This window comes from Salmo salar, chromosome 01, assembly GCF_965601325.2.
Source record: "Salmo salar chromosome 01, fSalSal1, whole genome shotgun sequence".
NCBI classification, from domain to species: Eukaryota; Metazoa; Chordata; class Actinopteri; order Salmoniformes; family Salmonidae; genus Salmo; species Salmo salar.
Window position 1 is genome coordinate 144,859,981 of NC_138291.1, and position 10,214 is coordinate 144,870,194.

Genomic DNA, 10,214 nt, shown 5'->3' on the forward strand with positions numbered 1-10,214 from the left:
TAGAGTGTAGGTTACAGACACAACTGAATTATGCGCTGGTCTGTCTGATACGCGATCATGCCTCACATAAAACAAATCCCCCAACTCAAATATTTTGTAAACAGAAATCAGGAAAGCCTCATAATATGCACCATCAAACTATAGGGATGCCATTATGAAAATGCTAAACTGTAGACCACAAATCCATTATTTTAGATACAACAGAAAATGCACTTGTGAAACTTCACTGCCAGACAACTACATATTTCTGTATTTAAAATATTGCGGATCCATTTGGGTCCAATACAGACCCGGCCCAACTTGAATCCAGGTCTCTCTCATTTTGGACATGTTCTGGACGGATCTGGTCCACCTAGGATCCAATTTGGGTCAGGTATTGTTTTCAAAAATGACAAGGTCGGGTCAGTTGTGCATTTCGCAGGTACAGATCGGTTCAGGTCTCATTTCCGGGACCCGAGAAGACCTCTAGTCCATAGCTGTATCTTTAAAAAAAAAAAAAAATCAGAGTTAGCAAAGATGATCTATTCTGACCAGGGAAGGCCCCATTCTGTTAGACAGAAGCCTGTGACATGACTGACCAATCAGGACTCATCTCTTGGCACGTCCAGTCCCTTCATTATCTCAGCCAATCGTGGCAAACCAGAAAGGATCCTGTCTTTCTCCTTATATAGCTCAGGGCTTTCTCCTTGGCTAAACTAGGCTCATAATTCAATATTTATATTCATATTTAAGCCTACAGATAACACACCCGTTTGTTGTTTAAAAAGGTTTTTAAACAGCCCTACTAAGTAGGAACTAGCATCAATTGCCCACCTTCCTGAATCGAGTCACATTTTGTCTCTCAGCCCCGAGATTTATGTACAATATCCATTCTGATCATAACAATGCCACCTGCGAGTCAGTTAGTTGCCTTGGTAACCTCTGGAGGCAGAGAGCCCCCTTGAGACAGACCTGGTGCTAAGTATAGTTCTCAGACTCAAAAACCTGACTCTGAATTAAGACACAATGATGATATATGTAATTACCAGTGAATAGCTAATGAACACCCACTTAGAAAATCCGAGAGACTCGAGGATATTTTTGTGTGATAATTAGTGCTTGTATTAATCACTTTGAAAGTCTGATTTGAAAGAGGCTTGGCTGAGGCAACAGCCAACTCCGTAAGTACGACCCTCCACTGCTCTAGTATAGAGGGATTCAGAGTACAAAACACTTATGCCAAACTGCTCTGCTCACTTACACAAATGAAAGAAGATGCAATTACACCACACTGGCAAATCACATTGAATCATTGTGAGCTTTCCAAATGTAGCTGAAAATATGATGATATATTCAATTAGGTTTTGACGATTTAGACAAGATTTGCATGTGAATATGTCATTTATTCAATATCTTATCTAAGGAAATACAGAAAGATCATTGGGCACAACTAATGCAATCAAATCCGCTACATTGAATTTTTTAGCAGATACCTCCACATTCGCAGAAATGTGGCCACATTGCAGTGACACTAACAGTGACAGCCAATCCTTCAGAATATGAATTCCATCTATTCAGGGGGAACTGTTGCCTTCAGCAAGGAAATCTCATTAATACTGATCATGTGGAAATAAACATTATTTTGATATTGTAATGGAATAAGCACATTCACCAAGTGCAAGCTGTTCTGACAAGCTTGTCATTCAAATGAGTCCACACTCTTCATAGCCTCCAGCAGTAATATAGAGCAGAGGCCATTCAATTTAATGAACAGCCCGAACCGTAATACTGTGATTTACCGAAGTTGTAGGTACTCATTAACAGGGCGAAGTAGGAGAAGATTTTCTCTCAAGAGCATATGATGTGCTGAAACGTTTCAGAAATTGAACAGGTAACACACACTCCATCATAAAGATAGGAGCATCACTCCATCATAAAGATGGGAGCATCACTCCATCATAAAGATGGGAGCATCACTTCATCATAAAGATGGGAGCATCAATTCATCAGGGTAATGTGTGACATAGCTCCAGCCTAGTGAATAAACCCATATATCTGTTGATTAGAGGGGGATGGGATGATGCTATCCTAACATCAATCTATCCCAGTAAATGGGTGGCTGTCTTCTGTTGACTCATGCAGGAGCTGTGACGCTACTGGGTGACTGGCTGGAGGCTGATAATGCCATGTTGAATCACACATACTGTAGTAGCCATGAAGTGCGATGCACAGCTCACTGCTCTGGAGAATGGGGATACATTTTGACATTTTAGTAATTTAGCAGATGCTTTTATCCAGAGCAACTTAGTTAATGCATTCATCTTAAGGTAACAAAGTAAGACAACCACATGACAGGTTTAGGCAGTAGTTGTCATCTCCCATCTGGACTACTGCAACTCTCTGTTGGCTGGGGAGCGAATAAATAATAAAAAATGCTTCTTATCCAGAACGCTGCAACCCGCTTGGTGTTCAACCTTCCCAAGTTCTCCTATGTCACCGCACACTCCACTGCCTTCCTGGCTTCAAAGCTCGCATCCACTTCAACACCATGGTGCTTGCCTACGAAGCAGCAAGGGGAACTGCCCGTCCCTACCTTCAAGCTATGCTCAAATCCTACACCCCAACCCACCTCTGGTCTCTTGGCCCTCCCACCTCTATGGTGGGTCAGCTCCCGCTCAGCCCAGTCAAATCTCTTCTCTGTCCTACCACCCTAAATGGTGGAACGAGCTTTCCCCTGATGTTAGGACAGCAGAGTTCCTGCCAATCTTCCAAAAACTTCTGAAACCCTACCTCTTCAAAGAGTATCTTAAATAATCCCACCGTTGCCTTTCGTGAACTAACACTCACACTTGACTTTTTCCTACTAGCACTGACTTTTCTGATAGCTGCTTTGAGGAAGAATGCATTTACTATGAGATATGTGTTGTCTCACCTAGGTATCTTAAGATGAACTCACTACTGTCAGTCACTCTGTATAATAGCGTCTGCTAAATTACTAAAATGTATGTGTTGTTTTTGGAGGCTCTACAGCTCACATGAATCTCTAAGGATGGCATGGCATTCTCCCTAAAAGACCTGGGAGAAATACCCTCCTTAGCCTTCAGCATTTCTATACTAGAGGCATTGTACATGTAAAGTGTTCCATTTACAGTGCCTTGCGAAAGTATTCGGCCCCCTTGAACTTTTCGACCTTTTGCCACATTTCAGGCTTCAAACATAAAGATATAAAACTGTAATTTTTTTGTGAAGAATCAACAACAAGTGGGACACAATTATGAAGTGGAATGAAATTTATTGGATATTTCAAACTTTTTTAACAAATAAAAAACTGAAAAATTGGCCGTGCAAAATTATTCAGCCCCTTTACTTTCAGTGCAGCAAACTCTCTCCAGAAGTTCAGTGAGGATCTCTGAATGATCCAATGTTGACCTAAATGACTAATGATGATAAATAGAATCCACCTGTGTGTAATCAAGTCTCCGTATAAATGCACCTGCTCTGTGATAGTCTCAGAGGTCCGTTTAAAGCGCAGAGAGCATCATGAAGAACAAGGAACACACCAGGCAGGTCCGAGATACTGTTGTGGAGAAGTTTAAAGCCGGATTTGGATACAAAAAGATTTCCCAAGCTTTAAACATCCCAAGGAGCACTGTGCAAGCGATAATATTGAAATGGAAGGAGTATCAGACCACTGCAAATCTACGAAAACCCGGCCGTCCCTCTAAACTTTCAGCTCATACAAGGAGAAGACTGATCAGAGATGCAGCCAAGAGACCCATGATCACTCTGGATGAACTGCAGAGATCTACAGCTGAGGTGGGAGACTCTGTCCATAGGACAACAATCAGTCGTATACTGCACAAATCTGGCCTTTATGGAAGAGTGGCAAGAAGAAAGCCATTTCTTAAAGATATCCATAAAAAGTGTCGTTTAAAGTTTGCCACTAGCCACCTGGGAGACACACCAAACATGTGGAAGAAGGTGCTCTGGTCAGATGAAACCAAAATCGAACTTTTTGGAATCAATGCAAAATGTTATGTTTGGCGTAAAAGCAACACAGCTCATCACCCTGAACACACCATCCCCACTGTCAAACATGGTGGTGGCAGCATCATGGTTTGGGCCTGCTTTTCTTCAGCAGGGGCAGGGAAGATGGTTAAAATTGATGGGAAGATGGATGAAGCCAAATACAGGACCATTCTGGAAGAAAACCTGATGGAGTCTGCAAAAGACCTGAGACTGGGACGGAGATTTGTCTTCCAACAAGACAATGATCCAAAACATAAAGCAAAATCTACAATGGAATGGTTCACAAATAAACATATCCAGGTGTTAGAATGGCCAAGTCAAAGTCCAGACCTGAATCCAATCGAGAATCTGTGGAAAGAACTGAAAACTGCTGTTCACAAACGCTCTCCATCCAACCTCACTGAGCTCGAGCTGTTTTGCAAGGAGGAATGGGCAAAGATTTCAGTCTCTCGATGTGCAAAACTGATAGAGACATACCCCAAGCGACTTACAGCTGTAATCGCAGCAAAAGGTGGCGCTACAAAGTATTAACTTAAGGGGGCTGAATAATTTTGCACGCCCAATTTTTCAGTTTTTTATTTGTTAAAAGAGTTTGAAATATCCAATACATTTTGTTCCACTTCATGATTGTGTCCCACTTGTTGTTGATTCTTCACAAAAAAATTACAGTTTTATATCTTTATGTTGAAACCTGAAATGTGGCAAAAGGTCGAAAAATTCAAGGGGGCCGAATACTTTCGCAAGGTACTGTACAATGTTATTGGCTGTGCTATGTTACTAGAGTCAGCTTTCCTGCAAGAGGATGATATTAAAGCCGATATCTCTGCATATAGGATACTAAACTTTCACCCTCTGCTATTGCACATACTGTGGTATCCTACTCAACAACGTAATTGCATTTGCATTAACGTAAATGTAATACCCTTTGACACTGCCCTTGTTTTATTGATGATGGGTGCGGTACACATGAAACAGGAATTGCATTGCATCTCAGTGAAGGTGTGCCATATTCAACTGAAATGGATGGATGAGTGCTTTGATGGTCGCTCCCCCCCTCTGCTCATGCCTTCAACCAAGATAATTATCAGAGCTTACACTACAAAGAAAAAAGGAACAAACAAAGCATCAAAAGAAGCTGAGCATGACAGCTGTATTGTTGTGAGACATCATTTCAAAGCATTTACAGTTTGATAAAGAGGCATTGATGTTTTAGGTAAGGTACATTCTTCAGCCGTCAGATATGTGGTAGTAGATATGTGGTCGTAGAATAGGGGCCTGAGGGCACACCTTAATATGCTGTGAAATCTGTTGTGAATGTATTGTAATGTTTTTAAAATGGTATACCTGCCTTAATTTTGCTTGACCCCAGGAAGAGTAGCTGCTGCTTTGGCAACAGCTAATGGGGATCCATAATAAATACAAATAGAAATACTGTACTTAATGGGATTATTTTCAAGGGGACACTTATTTTGATTTATTTCCTGCATTGTTGGTTGCTTTTTTCATCCGATAGAGAACAAACAAGCATCAATCTTAGAGGATGGGAAATGCAATTTTAGGCAACGAGCATTTCTACCAAATATCTTTTGACAAAAACAATACTGTTGTGCTTTGTGAGTTTTGTTGCGCTCTTGATTTACACTGAACAAAAATATAAACTCAACTTGTAAAGTGTTGGTCGCATGTTTCATGAGCTGAAATAAAAGATCCCAGAAATGTTCCGTAAGCACAAAAAGATTATTCTCTCAAATTTTGAGCACAGATTTGTGTACATCCCTGTTTGTGAGAATTTCTCCTTTGCCAAGATAATCCATCCAGTGTGGCATATCAAGAAGCTGAATAAACAGCATGATCCTTACACAGGTGCACCTTGTGCTGGGGGACAATAAAAGGCCACTCTAAAATCCGCAGTTTTGTCACACAACATGCAATTGTAATGTTGACTGCAGGAATGTCCACCAGAGCTGTTGCCAGATAATTTAATGTTAATTTATCTACCATAAGCCGCCTCCAATGCTGTTTTAGAGAATTTGTACATCCAACTGGCCTCACAACCGCAGACCACGTATATGGCGTCATGTGGGCGAGAGGTTTGCTGATGTCAACGTTGTGAACAGAGTGCCCCATGGTGGCGGTGGGGTTATGGTATGGGCAGGCATAAGTTAAGGACAACGAACGCAATTGCATTTTATCTATGGCAATTTTAATGCAAAAAATTACCATAACAGGATCCTGAGGCCCATTGTGAGGCCCATTGTCTTTAAGGTATCTGTGACCAACAGATCTATATCTGTATTGCCAGTCATGTGAAATCAATAGATTAGGGCCTAATGAATTAATTTCAATTGACTAATTTCCTCATATGAACTGTAACTCAGTAAAATCAATGAAATTGTTGCATGTTGCATTTATATTTTTGTTCTGTGTAGATATGTATTAGATTTCCAGTAAATTCATACACTGTCACAGAAACATTTGTAAATGTTTTCAAAATGATTAAATTATTCAAACGGTATCAGCAGTTATTTATGGAGATGCTAATCCTCTCTCACACACACACACACACACACACACACACACAGGCAGATTGGGCTCAGATAGCTGGAGGGGTTAGATGTGGCTCCAGGCTGTGCTGGCAGGCTGTAGCCAAGTGGAAGTGTGTCACAGTACTCTGAGTATCAGGTTAGAAATCCTCTCCTCCCCTGTACCCGATAACACTGCCTGCTGGGCTCTGATTAGCCTTCTCAGGCCTCCTAGCAGGTTCACCCAAGCTATGTCCCATGGAGAACGATTCCAGGGTTTGGACATCAATAACTCAGATCACTGTGGGACTTACCTCAGAGGTGAAGAACTTTCCCAGGGTTATCTCCAACTGCTCCAACCAAACCACTTGTATCATTTATCACTTTTAACATTTAAGATAACATTTATCTCTTGTAGACTTTGGAGATCTAGAATTATTTCAAGTTCAAATCATATCTGGTATTTGAGATGGGCACCACGAGAAATTGAATCCTTTTTCCAAAACTTTTAATACACATATTATATGCATGGGTCTACAACTTTCTATGAACATATCAATATTCATCCATTATGTTTCTGAATGAAATATATAGTTTCTGGAAAAACCTGTCACAGCAGCAAAGCTTTAATAACAGGTATTGTCACATTTAAAGCCTAGCAGGGAACTGTGCTTGCTTTCATCATAGTGTAAAGATATCCACCACCAATTTAATTTGACATTTTATATTCCAGCGGTCTCCTCCTGGAAGGGATATTGCGGTCCATTCTGCATTCTGCCACCTACTTATCCTCTCTCCCCCTGAGCCAAACCCACTCTTTTATTATAGAGGGGAAGTTGAGTTAGGCCCGTATCTTCTGGTGTAGCATGATGAGGGAACAAGCAATTTGTCTTCAGTCTGAGGTAGTCACTACGCAAGATTAAAACAAGCACAGCTATCACCCTCTGCATCTCATGATACTCATGCATTTTTCAACAACATATCATCTTCGCTCTACTTGTCTTGACCTTGAATTGAAATTGTTTTGCACAGGTTGCACATACTCTATTTCAGTATCTCAAATATTGCAATGGTAGGGAATACCAAACAGCAAAAACTTGTCATAACTAGGTTCTACACAGGGAAAATGAGCAGGAGGTACCTATACAAGAGACGCATGTCAGGGTGCCTTGTTAGAATTCGTAGGCGAGTGAGTAACCCACCTCTACCATCCGTCCTATTGGCCAATGTGCAATCATTGGAGAATAAACTGGATGAGCTCCGTTCAAGACTATCCTACCAATGGGACATTCAAAACTGTAATATCTTATGTTTCACCAAATAGTGGCTGAACGACGACATGGATAATATACAGTTTGCTGGTTTATCCATGCATCGGCAAGACAAAACAGCAGCCTCCGGCAAGACAAGGGGTGGCGGTCTGTGTCTATTTGTCAATAACAGCTGGTACGCAAAATCAAAATTAAGTTTCAAGGTTTTGCTCGCCTGAGGTGGAGTATCTCATGATAAACTGTAGACCATACTATTTACCAAGAGAGTTTATCTATATTTTTCGTAGCTGTCTATTTACCACCAAAAACCGATGCTTGTACTAAGACCATACTCAATGAGCAGTATAAAGCTATAAGCAAACAATAAAATGCTCATCCAGAGGCGGCGCTCCTAGTTGCCGAGGACTTTAATTCAGGGAAACTTAAATCCGGTTGACCTAATTTCTACCAGCATTTTACATGTGCAACCAAAGCCCCAAAAAACTCAAGACCACCTTTACTCCACACACAGAGACGCGTGAAAAGCTCTCCCTCGCCCTCCATTTGGCAAATCTGGCGATAATTCTATCCTCCTGATTCCTGCTTACAAGCAAAAACTAAAGCAGGAAGTACCAGTGACTCGCTCAATACGGAAGTAGTCAGATGACGCAGATGCTAAGCTACAGGACTGTTTTGCTAGCAGACTGGAATATGTTCCGGGACTCATCCGATGGCATTGAGGAGTATACCATATCCGTCACCAGCTTCATCAATAAGTGCATCGATGACGTTATCCCCACAATGACCATACTTACATACCCCAACCAGAAGCCATGGATTACAGGCAACATCCGCACTGAGCTAAAGGGTAGAATCCCGCTTTCAAGGAGCAGGACTCTAACCGGGACGCAAGCAACACTGAAGCATGCATGAGAGCACCAGCTGTTCCGGAAGACTGTGTGATCACGCTCGCCTTAGCCCATGTGAGTAAGACCTTTAAACAGGTCAACATTCACAGACAAACTGGCAAGTTTCTTCACTGACATTTTCAACCTGTCCCTGGCCGAGTCTGCAATACATACATGTTTCAAGCAGACCACCATAGTCCCTGTGCCCAAGAACACCAAGGTAACCTGCCTAAACGTCTGTAGCCATGAAGTGCTTTGAAAAGCCGGTCATGGCGCACATCAACACCATCATCCCAGAAACCCTAGACCCACTCCAATTTGCATACCGATCCACAGATGACGCTATCTCTATTGCACTCAACACTGCCCTTTCCCACCTGGACAAAAGGAAGACCTACGGGAGAATGCTGTTCATTGACTACAGCTCAGTGTTGAACACCATAGTGCCCTCAAAGCTCATCACTAAGCTAAGGACCCTGGGACTAAACACCTCTATCTGCAACTGGATCCTGGATTTCTTGACTGGCTGCCCCCAGGTGATAAGGGTAGGCAACAACACATCTGTCACCCTGATCCTTAACACTGATCCTCAACCCTCAAGGGTGCGTGCTTAGTCCTCTCCAGTACTCCCTGTTCACCCATGACTGCGTGGCCAAGCACGACTCCAACACCATCATTAAGTTCGCCGACGACACAATGGTGGTAGGCCTGATCACCGACAACAATGAGACAGCCTATAGGGAGGAGGTCAGAGACCTGGCAGTGTGGTGCTAGGACAACAACCTCTACCTCAACGTGATCAAGACAAAGGAGATGATTGTGGACTACAGGAAACGGAGGGCCGAGAACACCCCCATTCTCATCGACGGGGCTGTAGTGGAGCAAGTTGAGAGCTTCAAGTTCCTTTGTGTCCACATCACCAACAAACTACCATGGTCCAAACACACCAGGACAGTCGTGAAGAGGGCACGACAATGCCTATTCCCCCTCAGGAGGCTGAAAAGATTTGGCATGGGTCCTCAGATCCTCAAAAAGTTCTACAGTTGCACCATCGAGAGCATCCTGACAGGTTCCATCACCGCCTGGTATGGCAACTGCTTGGCCTCCGATCGCAAGGTGCTACAGAGGGTAGTGCGTACGGCCCAGTACATCACCGGTGCCAAGCTTCCTGCCATCCTGGACCTCTGTACCAGGCTGTGTCAGATGAAGGCCTTAAAAATTGACGAAGACTCCAGCCACCCTAGTCACAGACTGTTCTCTCTGCTACCCCACGGCAAGCGGTACCAGAGGGCCAAGTCTAGGCCCAAAATGCTTATTAACAGCTTCTACCCCCAAGCCGTAAAACTGTTGAACAGCTAATCAAATGGCTACCTGGATGCCTCCCCTGTGCTTGATCACAAAGATTACAGTTCACATGTTGTCTGATTGAAACACTTTCATATAATTAGAGAGCCTGGAGACTCAAGGTCAGCCCTTTGCATAAATGTATGTGGAACCAGCTGTAGAGGTGAGAAAACAATACTTTT